General features: G+C 39.4%; 1 long non-coding RNA gene across 1 annotated transcript in view; it reads right to left on the reverse strand.

Annotated features, from left to right (window-relative positions):
- Positions 1–230: 230 nt before the first annotated feature.
- LOC128655499 (uncharacterized) overlaps positions 231–17,606 on the reverse strand; it is a 48,737-nt gene continuing 31,361 nt past the window's right edge. Inside the window, exon 2 of the long non-coding RNA XR_008401826.1 lies at positions 231–821. This is a non-coding gene — a long non-coding RNA (uncharacterized LOC128655499). The remainder of the gene's footprint in view (positions 822–17,606) is intronic.

Raw genomic sequence — 17,606 nt, forward strand, 5'->3', positions numbered from 1 at the left:
CTCGGTAGCTCTTGATTGGTAGCTGCACAGAGACGCTTTGTGTGTTTGGCTCACCCATGTGCGTTGTTATTTCTTCAACAAGGATATCTAAAGAAATGAAGCAAATTAGATAATAGAAGTAAATTGAAATGTTGTTTAAAATTGTATTCTCTACTTGAATCATGAAATAAAATTTTTGGGTTTAATGTCCCTTTTAAGTTCGTTTCTAAGACATAGATCCTATTTCAAACTGGAAAACAGAGTTGCTTTTAATGAACATCTGATAATATTTTAATAACGAGACATAAATTTTCTATGTACATTTTCAATCTACCCTGTACATTCCCTTTTGACTAAAATTATTCTATGAATAGCTGTTCATGTAATTTTATTTTTTAATAAAGGTATCTTTGGATTCATAGTGATCCATTGTCTCATTTGTTTTCATGCCAGTAATAGAATATTTATACACAGCTTATCATTATTATGAATTGGAATATTTTTAGTGATTTTAAATAGCATAACCTCCTTTAAGGTCAGTATTATGTTACATTTGTATATTTTTGAAAACCATAAGAAGAGTCTATTCCAAAACATTTGTACCTTGGGACTTGACTATATTAAATGAGCATTAGATACACTAGAATTGTATAATATAAAACATAATAAAAACAAACAAACAATGCAATAGCACTTAGGTCCTGATGTTAAAAGGTTCTTCAGATCCATGTGAAATAGCCTTTTTTTTTGTCTTGCCAGTCTTGCAATCCATGTGTCCGGGGATATTTTATTAAAAAAGTGGTCTGGCCCTCTCTGTCCTGACGAGTGGTAATGTGCCTTCCCTAGGAAACAAAAATCAAAGCATGTATTCAAAGCATGTTTACACAACATAGAATGTGCGTTCACTAAAAGAAAAAATGGTTTCTGTTTGGTAACAGTTCAAATAATAGATATCTAAGTTTAACCGTACATTCAGTAAATTCTTTAAAATAAAAAACTTGCCATGACTGCATAGGTGTCACCACAGGGGGACAAGGGGGGCATTTGCCCCCCTTGATTATTCTTTACCCTCTATGTGCCACCTCACAGAGATCTCCTTAATTTGCTTGTGTGCTGTGACAACTTAGAGCATACAGGAGTTGCAATTGTGCGTGCCCCCACCCCAAATTAGAAAATCTAATATTTAGTTTAGCCTGCCAGGAGCAAGTAGCACTGCTTAAAGTGCGCTTTATATTTAGGGCAGGAAGTAAGCAGTGTTAGGTGCTGGATTTGACATCAGCTGCACCTGACTTCCAGCTTCCTTGTGCACGGCAAATTCATTCTCAGCTCTCTCCTTTGCAAGTAAAAGGTTATGTGACCCCTGGCTGGGGAGGGGTGTTGTGAAAGACCAGACAGGAAATAGCAGCCTCTTTTACAGCCGTTGTCAGAGCACCGGGTCATCAGTCACTGCAGTCTTTAGCACACACCGGGTAGGTAAAATGCACTTCTGCTTCACACATGATTTTTTCCCTCTGTTTTCTTCTTTAGGAGAGAGCCAGGAGGCTGGCTGTCTATTACACAGTTGTATCTCTCATTCACAGATATGTGCTTTTTGTCTGGCCTAATAGTTTTTCTTATCTGATTGTGTGTGTGTGGGTGGTATAATCAGGTGTGGGCTGCAATCTACCAATCTTGTAACTTTGAATACTCTCATGAATTGATATAATTTGTGTATAGGAGTATATTGTGGTGTGTTTTGTTTATAGGAGTAGAAGAGTATTTTGAATGTTAGGTACGTTTGTATTCACTTTTTTAGAATTTAAACTTTAGATTAAAAAAAAATGTTGCAGTATATAATAATAGTGCTTTATTATAAGAGATTTTAGTCACCTTAGGTCTAAAACAGTAATTAGTCATATGCTTGAAACATGAGTATTTACATTTTTAGTTAAAATAAAATATACCATTATTTACTGCAATGCTCAGATACAGAAATATTAGATCTGAATCAAGCATGTTCCTTATTTGCAATAAAAAAATGTATTGGAGTAACCCTAAGCATGTTTCTTCAGTATACATATATAGCCATATGAGAGGAATCTGTGTAGACAGAAAATAGAGGCGCCTTATGGGACAGTATCGTCCAAATACAGAGGATAGAGGTGAATAGAAAACAGCCCAAAATAGGGGTACTCACAAGAGGAGCGGCATAAACGTATGCCTCACAGGGCGGGACGGGACCTTTCGTCGCCCGACAGACAAACACACTGGAGAAGCACGTGGGGTCCAAGGTCCAATCGGCAGCAGCTACGGGACCACGTCATGGGGGGAGCTGTCTCAGGAGGACCCAATCAACGGTCTCAACGGTATGATAGACAGATATCCAATCCCGGCAGAGAGGTGACCAAGTCGGCGGACCAACCAGAATCAGCAAACAAAGAGCGGGTTGACAGAAAACTCGATAGTTTATTAGAGTTTAAAATTGTAAAACAAGTACAGAAACAAGCAACGCATTTCTCGACCCTCGGGTCGTTTCATCAGGCTTATACTGGACACTAGTAACCCGCTCAATTATACATATAAGAGCGCTGACTTCCCATATGAGTGATTTTCTGTTTCAAGAACATCCGCCTATCCAGAACTGTTAGAACTGTTATTACTGATCATTTTGCGCACCTCATTTTGAGATCTTTATATCTCTATTTTTGTCACTTACTATGGTTTAAGCCAAGGCTGTGAGGTTCGCAGCAATTTGTCTTCGAAGCTCCATACATATCATACTAAGAGTATTTGTACCTTTCATCTTTTATTTATTTATGTCATTGCCACAAACTTTTGCTTACTAGTGATAACTAATCACTGGTTATTTGTGATTACTTGCGTGTTATCTATCCTATTATTGATAGTTCACATATATTTTCACTGGTACTTATTTTTTAGCTGAATAAACGACGGCTAAATTATCCAATCACTGTTATACCACTGGTATCACAATTGAACACGTGATTTTTGTGCTATTCATATATTTATTAATTTTTTACGACTGATTAGTCGCTATATACACTATCTATTAGAGCAGGCTAGTCTGAGCAGATTTACACTAGTTATCAGCTGGATCTGTTCTGACAGTCTTTTCTGGTTAGACACCCCTTTTTTATTATTAAGTACACTAATTTTACATCACACATTTATTATAGTTATTAATTTCCTACACTATTAATATATTGTTTTAATATATGACATTTTCTTATAGTGAATTGCACTGTTAAAATTAGTTGTCTATATTTTATATTATTCTTTGACTAGTAACCACCAAAATGTTATCTGTAAGTGAAAGGACCAATAAGAGGTTGATGTTAGTATCACATGTTGGGTCCATTTGTACTGCCGCTAATACTGAAAATAGTATAGAAAATCTATCTATCCATGCATTATTTGCAAAATTAGAGGACTTAATTAACATAGAATGTAGGCATTGGTTGGATGCCGAGATGTTGCAAAAATATTTAGATAAAAAGCAAATACCCTGTGGGAAGAAGCTTTGGATGTTTGTTCCACCACTCTCATTAAGATATTAATCACCCATAGGAAAGCATTGGTCGAGCAGACATCCAAAGAAATAGACTCTGTTCAGAATAGTTTGGATAAATTTAAAAACTCTAGATTGTATGACGAACTAAATTGTATGGTTTTAGAAAAAACAGAATTTTCATAAAGAACTTATGGCGAACAAAAATTGCAAACTCATGAGAGATGATGAGGATTATCAGAAAGGTCAAATACATACTTATAATAAAAATAAAGATAAAAAAATCAAATTCACCTGTTCTACATGCAATGGTAGAACAGGATATCCAACAGAGAGTGAATCACTCGGAGACACCTATAATAGGTGTTCCGAATGATTCAACAAATGAATGGACAGTGGTAAATTATTCAAAAAATAAGAATAAAAATAGGAACACTACAACAAATCAAAATAAAAATCATTCTCACAATGTATATCATTATAGAGAGAATGGTCATCACTACAGTGATCCCAACCGAGATTTTCCTAGACACTACGAATATTACAATAGAAGACAACTCCCAAACTCCACTTACCCAACACATAAACAACATTATAATTTTAATGACCAAATGGATGCAAAAGGTGAACACTATCACTCTAAACCACATACCCCAAATTATGAATCATATGGCACTAGGTCTAATGCCAATAAGAATTGTCACCAAACACAAGCTTATTCTACACACTTTAATTACCCTTCTTCGAATCAGACATCTGGTCATGAAAGGGACTATTCCCCTAGAAATCAAGGCCTATTACATAATAGAGAGGTTTCTTTCCATAACCACCGACATACTCCCAATAGACCTGTGATAAATAAAGATTCTGTCCCATACTATGCTGATAATAATCACCATTCTAACTCCAACTTGACTTCCCATTGTGATAATGGGAATCAAGGAGAGTCTTCTACTAATAACTCTTCCCAACATTTTTTAGAGTCAGGCCCCAGACAATCGTCGTGGAAACAGAAAACAATCACCAGTTACCTAGAGCCTGTGGTCTCCCTCACTGCCCCCCCAAAAGGCAAAAGACCCCACGGAAACGAGGGGGCAAAGGAAGAGGTACAGCCCTCAAAGAGGCACGATTACAGACCCTGAGTAAAGGCATTTACAACCTATCATCACATACTCTAACTAATGATGAGATACGAGTGTTGGGAATGGGCCTTTCTTATAGTCCCACTAATAAACACGTCTTTTCACTTTTTGTTGATTTAAATCAATTCACACAAAAATTATCGATGCAAAAATACTTTGCTGAAAAAACATTAAAAAACAACACCATGAGGCCCATTCTAACTGACTCTATGGAAGGGAGACTTAGACAGCAAATAATCCCTACATACGAACCAGATTCTCTGATTGATCAATTATGTGATGGTTATATTCATACATCTTTTAAAAACAAATCCAATTTTATACCACAGCTTACGAATAACTCACACATTGAAATATTCAGGCAACTCGTGAGTGACGACTTTGATAAAATTTCAAAGAAAAACATTGGCCAAGATAACTTGTTCCCTAATGAAAAAAAGAGCATTAGTAGGGTTAATAAATAATAAATCCCTGGTTATATGGCAAGCCGATAAGGGTGGGGGGGTCGTCCTCCAGGATTTAGACGACTACTTATCAGAGGCTAGAAAAATATTACATGATACTGCATACTATATTAAGCTTAACTCAGATCCGACTACCAAATATAAAGCTATTCTTAAAGATATCGTTGAGTCTGCTTTTGAGAAGGGAATACTTCTAAAAAAAAGAGAAAGAATATTTGATTCACAATGAGCCTAATCAGGCGTTTTATTATCACCTTCCAAAGGTGCATAAAAATCGCACGTGTCCACCAGGCCGGCCCATAATAGCAGGGATTGGTAGTCTGACCGACAACGTTTCCTCATATGTTGATTATTTTTTACAGAGATATGTCTTGGGTCTCGAGTCTTATATTCGGGACTCAATGGACCTTCTCCAAAAGTTGGAACCACTCTCCATTACATCTTATATGATATGGATTATGTGCGATGTTCAGGCCCTCTATTCAAATATTCACCATGAACTTGGCCTTATGGCAGTCTCTGAATATTTGGAACGAGACTTTTATTTACCGGAACCTCAGAGACAATTTTTGCTTGACCTTATATCTTTCAGCCTGAGACACAATTATTTTGTGTTTCAGGATGAATTTTACCTCCAAACTAGAGGAACTGCCATGGGTACCAGGTTTGCCCCAAGCTATGCGAATCTGTTCATGGGATCATTCGAACAAAAATACATTTATAATTCGTGCTTTGGGGCAAGCCTGGTAATCTATGGCAGATATATTGATGACCTTATTCTCATTTGGAGAGGTGACCAGTTGTCTGCCAATTTGTTTGTTGACCATTTGAACTCTAATGATAGAGGCCTGACCTTCACAAGCTCTATAAACAATAAATCTATTGTGTATTTGGATTTAAACCTCTGCTTTACTAATGGCAGGGTATCTAGTACTACTTTCTTTAAGACAGTAGATTGTAACAGTTATTTAGACTTTAGAAGCTGTCATCATTACCCTTGGAAACGGAATGTACCTTACGGGCAGTTTAGAAGGGTTCGCAGTAACTGTAGTTCCCTGTCCGATTTTGAGTCCCAGAGTTTGGTCATCAAAGAACGCTTTAAAGAAAAAAACTATCCAGCACATATGGTTATAGAAGGGCTAAGCTTGATGATAGGGACAACTATTTTTCTATCCTGACCAAACAGTCGAGAACAATGACTAATGACTTGAATAAGGATCCCTTATTTATAACCCAATTTAATTCAAATCACAAACTAATTAAACAAATTATTTATAAGCACTGGGACATTCTGCTTAAGGACCCTATCTTGGGCAAATTAATAGGGAAAAGACCAAAAGTAGTTTATAGAAGGGCCCCCACATTAAAAACATTGCTAGCTCCAAGTAAGGTAGTCAAACATAAGAAATTGCCACTTAATGTTAAACCCACGATCTGTCCATTACAGTCTGGTTCATTTAAATGTAGAAAAACCAGATGCAAGATGTGTAAATTTATTGGTGACAAACAAAAGATTTTTCAGTCTAATGTCACCAAGATATTTTACACTATTATTGGTCATGTATCTTGTGCATCAAATCACGTAGTCTACCTACTTACGTGTATTTGTGGGGTGCAATACGTTGGACGCACCTGTAGGCGTTTCAGCACAAGATGGTCCGAACACCAACAAAATATGAAGAACAATTATAGACTACATAGTGTCTCGAGACATTGCAATAATGCACATAATGGTGATACCAACTGTTTTTCTATAATTCCTATTGAATATATACCCAAGTCCCATCTGTACAATCGCTTTTTTAGACTCAGACAGAGGGAGACATATTGGATTCACACACTCAGGAGCATGCATCCTGATGGTCGGAATCTTTGTGTGGATTTGGATGCTTTTAATTAGCAGTCTCCACATTTTCTTCCTCTGTCTGAGCCTACTAATTCTTTAATTCAAGGTATCGTCTAGATTTCGTTCAAGTATATTACTACTAGTCTAATTCACTACCAATGGTTTAGTGGTTGTCTAATACACTTCCAATACGAGTCAAAGTGCTTATCTTTGAAGTATCATACATTTGCCCTCTTTGCAATTACATGAATTGATTTAATGTCTCATCTTTATGTAAATGCCGGCATCATTTATATATATTTTTTACATACATTTCTTTTTATTGTTTCTATTGATTTATAGATTGTTTAACTTCTAAGCATATTATGAATCTTATGTCAGTTGATTTAGTATACATGTATTTAGTATACATTAGATTATGTTTCAACTTTATCTTTTATCAATTGTGTTGTATATTTGATTGATTTCTGTTTATGCATGAATCCGTCATCATTCGATAATTACTTTACCCTTAATATGTATTATTATTGTATTTTATCTTGGATTTTATGATTGCCTATCTGATGCGATATATTTATTATATATATCAGCTTTTTTATGTTTTTTACAATGTATATTAATTGTGTTTTTAATTAACTTTATAGATCTCTATTTACCCAATATGTCTCAAATCGAGTATACTATCTATATCAGTGTTAGTTCAATAACTGTTTCCCTATCGCGGCTCGCACTGCTGACACACGCCCCACTCCTAAAACCCTAGCGATTGGCTCAGCCGAGGTTTAACATGGGATTATCCTAATTGGATGAGAGAGGGGCGTGTGCGTATGGCGGTCCGTGATTGGTCACCTATATGTATAATTGAGCGGGTTACTAGTGTCCAGTATAAGCCTGATGAAACGACCCGAGGATCGAGAAATGCGTTGCTTGTTTCTGTACTTGTTTTACAATTTTAAACTCTAATAAACTATCGAGTTTTCTCTTGTAAGGTGTATCCAGTCCACGGATTCATAACATGAAGCTGCAAGAGGATCACCCACAGCAGAGCTGTCTATATAGCTCCTCCCCTAACTGCCACCTCCCAGTCATTCTCTTGCAGCTCTCGACAAGGGAAGTAGCTAGAGAGATGTGGTGCATTAATGTAGTTTATCTTCAATCAAAAGTTTATTATTTTCAAATGGTACCAGAGTTGTACTATTTTAGCCTCAGGCAGAAAGTTGAAGAAGAGTCTGCCTGTGGTTTTTGATGATCTTAGCAGCTTGTAACTAAGATCCACTGCTGTTCTCACACATAACTGAAGATATGGGTAACTTCAGCTGGGGGAATAGCGTGCAGGGTCTCCTGCTCTGAGGTATGTGCAGTTTTAAATTTTTCTAGAGAGATGATAAGCTAGAAAATGCTGACAATACCGGATTTATTTAAGGTAAGCCTGATTACAGTGATTTAACAATGACTGGTATCATGCTTGCTGTAAAGGGTAATATTTTTGTTATTTACTCCCATTACTGAATATATATAACGTTTGTTTGAGGTATTTAAACGTTTATTACATATTGGTGATAAAACTTTATTCTGGGGCCCAGTTTTTCCACATGGCTGACTAGATTTTGCCTAGGGATAGTTTTTTAAGGCCCTCTCACTGTGAGTACAAGTTGGGAGGGGCCTATTTTCGCGCCTAAATTGCGCAGTAGTTTTTGCAGCTTGAGACATCCAGCTTCCCTGAAGGAGTCCCCTGAACATATAGGACCTCTCTAAAGGGTTTTTGTGCCTGCCAAAGTCATTGTATGGGCAGGTAGGGCCACAGCAGAGCTGTGGCAGTTGGTTGTGACTGTTTAAAAACGTTTATATCGTTTTTTTTGATCCGGTTTTGAAACTAAAGGGTTAATCATCCATTTGCAAGTGGGTGCAATACTATTTCAGTCTATTATACACACTGTAAAAATGTCGTAAAATTTACTGTTTTTTTCACTGTTTTGCAGTTTCTGTGATTGTTTTTTTCTCTTAAAGGCACAGTACCGTTTTTATTTTTTGCTTGTTCACAGTTATTAAAGTGTTTTCCAAGCTTGCTGGTCTCATTACTAGTCTATTTAAACTTGTCTGACTTAGAGGAAACTCATTGTTCATTATGTTTAGAAGCCATTGTGGAACCCCCTCTTAGAATGTGTACCAAATGCACTGATTTTACTATAGATTACAAAGACCATACTCTGGCTTTTAAAAATGTTATCACCAGAAGAAATTGACAAGGAGGAAGTTATGCCGTCTAACTCTCCCCACATGTCAGAACCTATAAATCCCGCTATGGGGACGCCAAGTACATCTAGCGCGCCCATTGCGTATACCTTGCAAGACATGGCGGCAGTTATGAATCATACCCTTACAGAGGTATTATCTAAACTGCCAGGATTGCAAGGAAAGCGAGACAGCTCTGGGACTAGAATAAATACAGAGCTCTGTGACGCTTTAGTGGCTATGTCTGATACACCCTCACAATGTACTGAAGCTGAAGCAGGGGAGCTTCAATCTGTGGGTGATTTTTCTGATTCAGGGAAGATACTTCAACCTGATTCTGATATGTCTACATTTAAATTTAAGCTTGAGCACCTCTGTGTATTGCTCAGGGAGGTCTTAGCAACTCTGGATGACTGTGACACTATTGTAGTCCCAGAGAAATTATGTAGATTGGATAAATACTATGCAGTACCTACTTACACTGATGTTTTTCCAATCCCTAAAAGGTTTTCTGAAATTATTACTTAGGAATGGGATACACCAGGTGTACCGTTCTCTCCCCCTCCTGTTTTTAAAAAGAGGTTTCCTATAGATGCCGCTACACGGGACTTATGGCAGACGGTCCCTAAGGTGGAGGGAGCAGTTTCTATTCTAGCTAAGCGTACCACTATCCCTGTCGAGGACAGTTGTGCTTTTCTAGATCCAATGGATAAAAAATTAGAGGGTTACCTTAAGAACATTTTTATTCAACAAGGTTTTATTTTCCAGCCTCTTGCATGCATTGCCCCAGTCACTGCTGCTGTGGCTTTCTGGTTTGAGTCTCTAGAGGAGGCTCTACAGGTTGAAACCCCGTTGGAAGATATTATTGACAAGCTTAAGGCTCTTAAGCTAGCAAATTCATTTGTTTCTGACGCCGTTGTTCATTTAACCAAGCTAACGGCTAAAAATTCAGGTTTTGCTATTCAGGCGCATAGGGCGCTATGGCTTAAATCCTGGTCAGCTGACATGACTTCAAAGTCTAAACTTCTCAACATTCCCTTCAAAGGACAGACCCTATTCGGGCCTGGACTGAAGGAGATCATTTCTGACATCACTGGAGGAAAAGGTCACGCCCTTCCTCAAGATAGGTCCAACAAATTAAGGACCAAACAGTCTAGTTTTCGGCCCTTTCGAAACTTCAAGAGTGGCGCAGCTTCAACTTCCTCTAACACAAAACAAGAGGGAACTTTTGCCCAGTCTAAGCCGGTCTGGAGACCTAACCAAGCTTGGAACAAGGGGAAACAGGCCAAAAAGCCTGCTGCGGCCTCTAAGACAGCATGAAGGAGCAGCACCCGATCCGGAAATGGATCTAGTAGGGGGCAGACTCTTTCTCTTCGCTCAGGCTTGGGCAAGAGATGTCCAGGATCCCTGGGCATTGGAAATTGTGTCCAAGGGTTATCTTCTGGAATTCAAAACCTCTCCCCCAAGAGGGAGATTTCATCTCTCACTTTTATCTGCAAACCAGATAAAGAGAGAGGCATTCTTACATTGTGTTCAAGACCTCCTAGTTATGGGAGTGATCCACCCAGTTCCGCAGGAGGAACAGGGACAGGGCTTCTATTCAAATCTGTTTGTAGTTCCCAAAAAGAGGGAACATTCAGACCAATCTTAGATCTCAAGATCTTAAACAAATTTCTCAGAGTTCCATCCTTCAAGATGGAGACTATTCAAACCATCCTTCCTATCATCCAGGAGGGTCAATATATGACTACCGTAGGATGCTTATCTTCACATCCCGATACACAAAGATCATCATCGGTTTCTCAGGTTTGCCTTTCTAGACAGGCACTACCAGTTTGTGGCTCTTCCCTTCGGGTTGGCCACGGCACCAAGAATCTTTACAAAGGTTCTAGGGTCCCTTCTAGCGGTCCTAAGGCTGCGGGGTATAGCAGTAGCCCCTTACTTAGACGACATTCTGATACAGGCGTCGACTTTTCAAATTACCAGGTCCCACACGGACATTGTTCTGGCATTTCTGAGGTCCCATGGGTGGAAGGTGAACGAAGGAAAGAGTTCTCTATCACCTCTAACAAAAGTTTAATTCCTAGGGACTCTGATAGATTCGGTAGAAATGAAGATTTACCTAACGAAGGCCAGATTGTCAAAACTTCTAGACTCTTGCCGTGTTCTTTATTCCACTTCTCGTCCTTCAGTGGCTCAGTGTATGGAAGTAATCGGTTTAATGGTAGCGGCAATGGACATAGTATTGTTTGCCCGCCTACATCTCAGACCGCTGCAATTTTGCATGCTCAGTCAGTGGAATGGGGATTACACAGATTTTCCCCTCTACTCAATCTGGATCAAGAAACCAGGGATTCTCTTCTCTGGTGGCTATCTCGGGTCCATCTGTCCAAGGGGATGAGCTTCCGCAGGCCAGATTGGACTATAGTAACGACAGATGCCAGCCTTCTGGGCTGGGGTGCAGTCTGGAACTCCCTGAAGGCTCAGGGCTCGTGGACTCAGGAGGAGGCACTCCTCCCGATAAACATTCTGGAACTAAAAGCGATATTAAATGCTCTTCAGGCTTGGCCTCAGCTAGCTGCGGTCAGGTTCATCAGATTTCAGTCAGACAACATCACGACTGTAGCCTATATCAACCATCAGGGGGGAACAAGGAGCCCCCTGGCAATGTTGGAGGTTTCAAAGATAATTCTATGGGCAGAGGTTCACTCTTGCCATCTCTCAGCTATCCATATGCCAGGAGCAGAGAACTGGGAGGCGGATTTTCTAAGTCGGCAGACTTTTCATCGGGGGAGTGGGAGCTCCATCCGGAGGTATTTGCCCAGCTGATTCAACTATTAGGCAAACCAGAACTGGATCTCATGGCGACTCGTCAGAACGCCAAACTTCCTTGTTACGGGTCCAGGTCAAGGGATCCCCAGGCAGCGCTGATAGATGCTCTAGCAGCGCCCTGGTCCTTCAGCCTGGCTTATGTGTTTCCACCGTTTCCTCTGCTCCCTCGGCTGATTGCCAACATCAGCGGGAGAGAGCTTTGGTGATTTTGATAGCTCCTGCGTGGCCACGCAGGACTTGGTATGCAGATCTGGTGGACATGTCATCCTTTCCACCATGGACTCTGCCGCTGAGGCAGGACCTTCTACTTCAAGGTCCCTTCAAACATCCAAATCTAATTTCTCTGTGTCTGACTGCTTGGAGATTGAACGCTTGATACCTTAATTCACGCTCAAAAGCCTGTCACCAGGAAAATCTATCATAAGATATGGTGTAAATATCTTCATTGGTGTGAATCCAAGGGTTACTCATGGAGTAAAGTCAGGATTCCCAGGATATTGTCTTTTCTCCAAGTAGGATTGGAGAAGGGATTGTCAGCTAGTTCCTTAAATGGACAGATTTCTGCTCTGTCTATTCTTTTGCACAAGCGTCTGGCGGATCTTCCAGGCGTTTTGTCAGGCTTTAGTTAGAATCAAGCCTGTGTTTAAACCTGTTGCTCCACCATGGAGTTTAAATTTATTTCTTAAAGTTCTTCAAGGGGTTCTGTTTGAACCTCTGCATTCCATAGATATCAAGCTTTTATCTTGGAAAGTTCTGTTTTTGGTAGCTATCTCTTCGGCTCGAAGAGTTTCAGAGTTATCTGTCTTGCAGTGTGATTCCTCTTATCTGATCTTCCATGCAGATAAGGTATTTTTGCATACCAAACCTGGGTTTCTTCCTAAGGTGGTATCTAATAAGAATATCAATCAGGAGATTGTTGTTCCGTCACTGTGTCCTAATCCTTCTTCAAAGAAGGAAAGTCTATTACACAATCTTGACGTGGTTCGTGCTTTAAAGTTTTATTTACAAGCTACTAAAGATTTTCGTCAAACATCTGCATTGTTTGTTGTCTACTCTGGACAGAGGAGAGGCCAAAAGGCTTCAGCAACTTCTCTTTCTTTTTGGTTAAGAAGTATAACCTGCTTAGCTTATGAGACTGCTGGCCAGCAGCCTCCTGAAAGAATTACAGCTCATTCCACTAGAGCGGTGGCTTCCACATGGGCTTTTAAAAATGAGACTTCTGTGGAACAGATTTTTAAGGTGGCGACTTGGTCTTCGCTTCATACTTTTTCTAAATTCTACAAATTTGATACTTTTGCTTCTTCGGAGGCTATTTTTGGGAGAAAGGTCTTATAGGCAGTGGTGCCTTCCGTTTAAGCGCCTGCCTTGTCCCTCCATTCATCCGTGTCCTTTAGCTTTGGTATTGTTATCCCACAAGTAATGGATGAATCCGTGGACTGGATACACCACAAGAGAAATAAATTTATCAGGTAAGCATAAATTTTGTTTTCTGTCAACCCGCTCTTTGCTGATTCTGGTTGGTCCACCGACTTGGTCACCTCTCTGCCGGGATTGGATATCTGTCTATCATACCGTTGAGACCGTTGATTGGGTCCTCCTGAGACAGCTTTCCCCGTGACGTGGTCCCGCAGCTGCTGCCAATTGGACCTTGGACCCCACGTGCTTCTCCAGTGTGTTTGTCTGTCGAGCGACGAAAGGTCCCGTCCCGCCCTGTGAGGCATACGTTTATGCCGCTCCTCTTGTGAGTACCCCTATTTTGGGCTGTTTTCTATTCACCTCTATCCTCTGTATTTGGACGATACTATCCCATAAGGTGCCTCTATTTTCTGTCTACACAGATTCCTCTCATCGACTCCATGTATAAGAGCGCTGCCTTCCCATATGAGTGATTTGCTGTTTCAAGAACATCCGCCTATCCAGAACTGTTAGAACTGTTATTACTGATCATTTTGCACACCTCATTTTGAGATCTTTATATCTCTATTTTTGTCACTTATATATAGCCATAGACTAACATAATTATTCTCCATCTTAGCACAATATTTGTTCTCAAGGTTAGTTTTTATATGCAGCTTTAAAAGGGATATAAAAAAACGTTTTTTCTTAGTATTCTTTGTTGAAGTAGCAGCAATGCATTTCTGGGAGCTAGCTGAACACATCAAGTGATCCATTGCCAATCAGCAGCAAGATCCCAGTAGAGCATTGGCACTCATGAGCTCAGCTATAAATGTGCTTCGACAAAGAATGTCAAGAGAATGAAGCAAATTAGAAAAATTAGATAAAATAAGTAAATAGTAAGTTGTTTAAAATAACATGCTCTAGGTTGTGGTTCCGGGGGAGGAGACTGATTGCAGGACGCTTGAGCAAGCTCTCTTTGAAACTCCCAAACTAGCCGTTGGTGGTAATTCACGCCTAAACCTTTGTCCTGGGTGGCTACTCATCTGAAATACCTGGGTGCCGGTTCCATGCGGGTGCCAATACATGGCACCATTTTTTTTCTGGCCCTTTAGCCCTTTTGATATGGACATCTTACCGAAGAAGAAATAGAAGACTGGCGGTCTATCCTCACCCCTCCCACCGATGTTGCGTGAGTCGGTAGATGAGATGCCACCCATAGAAGACTGATTTGCATGGTCCAAGAAGACATGGAGGGAATAGTCGCTGAGCCATAACTACCAGGCTCCATAAGGAAGAAAGCACAGCCTCCCACATGGCCCGGGCTTCATCAGACCTACCTAGTCTCCCCGGCTGAAGCAATACCTTGTGAGTCCGGTTGCCGATCCTCACCCCTCCCACCGGTGCTGCGTGAGGGAGTGGAGGAGACGACATTCTACAACCCGGACTGTAGGAGGACACAACTCCTTGACCCGGAACAGGAGCAGGTCGCTTGCCGCAATCCTCAATACACTGGTGTTGTTTATGGAAACTTGCTGTGTATCTCAGGCAAGCTGACCTCTTATCCTGCGACTGAGAGCCCCCATAAGAATTCTCACATCTATGAAGGGGGAAAAAGGAAAAAAGAAAAATAAAGAAAGAAACACCTAAGTTAAGTGGAAAAAGAGCACGGAATCAGAAATAACTATTGCACAGAGCTGCATGGTTAAAGGTACACTTTTCTGTAAAGGATCAGCGGTTCAGACTTGGAGAAAGAGCTGCTGTGCAACGAATATACTATTAAATATAAATGCCTTCTCAGAAGAAACAAGCTAAAAAGTTTGTATAAGACAATATCTTTATATTACAAGAGTGGGGAGAGCTTATGTTACTCCAAAGGAAAGAGACACTTTTAGGTTAAGGGACATATAAAAATCTTCAACGTACATCTAGGAGAAAACAGTTGGAAAAGGAGAGGACTCATGCCCTTTATTAACTGCACGCGTTACTAACCTTGCTAAATGCTAAATGTCTGCTTTGCTCTTTCTTTCTACTGCCTATGCTTATTAATACAGATAAATTGACTTTTGGTTGCTATTCAGGCAAAGTCTCATCTAAAAAAAATAAGAACTATTGGTGTCAGGAGAACCAATGCAGAAAGTATAAACAGGCACATAATATACTAATGTTGTGGAGAAAAATAAATATTGTGTTATGTTGCCATTTGTAATTAATCTCTCCTAAATACATACCAAGCTAAGCTAAAGGAAGGCTTAAAAACTGAAATCTTGACACATAGAGCATCAATGTGTAGAATATAGTACTCCCACTATAAGATTATAATTGACTAGGGTGTTATCATTTATTGGTAAAGTGTGCAAATTATTTCCCTTGACCCAATAATTATAAGTGTCAGTCATTTGCCGAAATGTTGATATTTGCTCTGCTTTTTGGATAGTCTATATTTATCTTCTGTTTCTTTTTGTAGGAAAAGGGAAAATTGTCTTTCGGTACCTACACATAGTATTTTAATGTTGTGGAGAAAAATAAATATTATGTTATGGTTGCTATATGTAACTAATCTCTCCTAAATATATATCAAGTTAAGCTAAAGGAAGGCATAATATTTGAAATTCTGACACATAGAGCACCAATGTGCAGCATACAGTACTCCCACTATAAGATTGTAATTTATTAGGGTGCTATCATTTATTGGTAAAGTGTGCAAATTATTTCCCTTGACCCAATTATTACAAGTGTCAGTAACTTGCTGAGACGTTGATATCTGTTCTGCATTTCAGGTAGTCTGTATTTATCTTTTGTTTCTTTTTGCACGAAAGAGGGAAAAGGGAAAACTGTCTTTCTGTACCTATACGCTATACAATATGTTCTTACTAACTGCATGTGTTGATACTGTTCTAGCGTATGTATAACCAGTAAATAACCTCTACCTGTTGCATATACAAAGCCGTACTCTGGTTCGAGATACAAATACATTGAACATAGAAGTAAAGCATATTTCCCGACTATAGGCGTAATATTAGTTATAGCTAATCTAGAAAAGTAGAAGGACATCTTGCAATATTAACAAATTTGTTAATCACTGGTTCACACTTAAGGCATTGCTTCAATTAACTGACTAGAAGATAATACTAGACGAGGCAACATATAAGATTATATCCTACTAGACATATTCTAATTATCCAACTATTTAGACAAAAGAAATCTAAAGATAGGACGCCTATTGGTAATTGACCCCCTTTTCCTCTCTCCTCTGGGCAATTTTACTTGGGACAAGTTAAATTAAGGGAGAGAGTAGAGAAGGGAAACTGAATCTAGGAAACCAACAGATCATTGTTCTTTATTTGACTATATTGGTGAGCTAGTTCTTGGCTGTTTCACACACAAAACATGGCTTTGATCAAAATACAAATTTAGTGGGCGTAGGCAGACCCAATATACACAATACTTGAAGCATAAGCCTAATTTTTCAAGAATCCAGAGCACCTTCGCAGAGTGCCTCTGCAACAATTAGAAATAGGGGAAAAGAATACCCCTGTATACAGGTGATATTCATTCCTGGTGAGAACACTTACAGGTTCTAATCTTGGTGTGAGTGAGGGCACCCAATACTGAGCTACCAGATACAATCCTTAAAGGATAAAAAATTCTGCTTAGAAAAAATTAATTTCTCTTGTTAAGTGTAGTCAGTCCACGGGTCATCCATTACTTATTGAATATATCTCTTCCTAACAGGAAGCTGCAAGAGGATCACCCAGCAGAGCTTGCTACATAGCTCCTCCCCTCACATGTCATATTCAGTCATTCTCTTGCAGCCTAACTAGATAGGTCGCTGTGAGAGGTCTGTGGTGTTTTTTAACTTAGTTTATTTCTACAATCAAAAGTTTGTTATTTTAAATGGCACCGGAGTGTGCTGTTTATTCTCAGGCAGCATTTGAAGAAGAATCTGCCTGCGTTTTCTATGATCTTAGCAGACGTAACTAAGATCCACTGGCTGTTCTCATCTGAGGAGTGAGGTAACTTCAGAGAAGGGGAATAGCATGCAGGGCCCCCCTGCAAATGAGGTATGTGCAGTAATTATTTTTCTGAGGAATGGAATTGACTGAGAAAATACTGCTGATACCAATGTAAAGTAAGTTCAGCCTTAAATGCAGTGATAGCGACTGGTATTAGGCTGATGAGTGTGTGTACACTGAATGTATTTTTCT

Source organism: Bombina bombina, chromosome 4 (genome assembly GCF_027579735.1).
Source record: "Bombina bombina isolate aBomBom1 chromosome 4, aBomBom1.pri, whole genome shotgun sequence".
Taxonomy (NCBI): domain Eukaryota; kingdom Metazoa; phylum Chordata; class Amphibia; order Anura; family Bombinatoridae; genus Bombina; species Bombina bombina.